This window comes from Gekko japonicus, unplaced genomic scaffold (genome assembly GCF_001447785.1).
Source record: "Gekko japonicus isolate JY-2015 unplaced genomic scaffold, Gekko_japonicus_V1.1 scaffold1415, whole genome shotgun sequence".
NCBI lineage: Eukaryota > Metazoa > Chordata > Lepidosauria > Squamata > Gekkonidae > Gekko > Gekko japonicus.
In genome coordinates, this window is record NW_015176013.1 from 1 (window position 1) to 1,281 (window position 1,281).

Genomic DNA, 1,281 nt, shown 5'->3' on the forward strand with positions numbered 1-1,281 from the left:
AAACCGATGTCTTCCACTGCTGCGTAGGGACGCCCATCTATGGCAATCATCTCAGCAAAAAGGCGAGTGACCTTCCTGCTGGCCAATTGCTTCCCACCCTTAGGCACTCTAGTGCCAACGTCACCAAACATCTCAGTCAGAGATGTTTGGCGTCCCTGCCCCAGCCGTACCTCGGAACACACAAGGGGAGCGCTGGAGGGGGTCGCACGACTCACCTCCTGGCTGGCTGGTGGTGGCCGCCTGGGCACCCCAGCAGCAGCCTGTCTCTCCTCCTGAAGCACCGCCTGGTGGTGCTTCTTCAGGTGGTTCCGAAGCCCGGAGGTCGAGAGATGGGTGATGTCCTTCCCTCGACTTACCTGGGCCCTACACAGCTGGCACTGTGCAAACCGGGGATTCTCTGAAACGATCCGGAAGTGATTCCAGACGTCAGAGGTGAAGGAACACCCACGCCGACCAGCGGCCATGAGCTTCCACTGAGCCTCCTCCTGTGAGGGGCTCGGGCCAGACCCAACGTGTCTTGGGGGGGCAGGAAGAGAAGACCAAGCAGTGAGAAGGGGTTGAGATCAGCACACCTGCCTCCATCTCTTCCTCTTCCTCATGTCCCAGCCCACTCTCCTCCCCCCCCACGGGAGTCCTGCTGAGGCCTTGAGGCACCCAAGGAGTGGGCGGGTCACCCCGCTCCTCCTCCAGTTCCTCTAGAGCCCTCTTAGTCCCTGGAGTGAGCCCTGAGAACAGAGTGTCCCCAAAGGTCAACCCCATGGACTGCCCTTGCTGCCCCTCCTCCTGCTGCTGAGTCCCAACAGCTGGAGGAGGAACTGCCTGAGCAGCAGAACCCTGCACAGTGCCAGCACCTACAGTAACCTTCGCTGGGGCCACCACCGGAACATCCTTAAAAAGGTTGATGAGAGACATACGCGGCGTCTTCTTCGAGGAGGCACCACCCTGGCCAGAGGTCGGGGTGGCGCCAGGATGCTCAGCCATGGCCCTGCGCTTGGTTGTGGGGAAAGCCGCAGCTTTCCCCTCCCCCCTCCCCTCCGCCCCTCTAGTCTTGTCCTTCGCCTTACCCCCAGGGCCCTTCTGCATCTCCTTCCTGCCGCTCATGGTACCCTTGGCCAAACTCAGGCTAACTAGATGTGGGGAGAGTATTAAGCACCTAACTTATACCTACACTATCACCTGACCCTAAAGCAACCTCACACACCTTTTTATAAACCCTCCCACCAAAAGTTTTTTTTTGTTTTTCAGTAGACCCTAACCTAGCCTTGCTTCACTTTTTTCCTG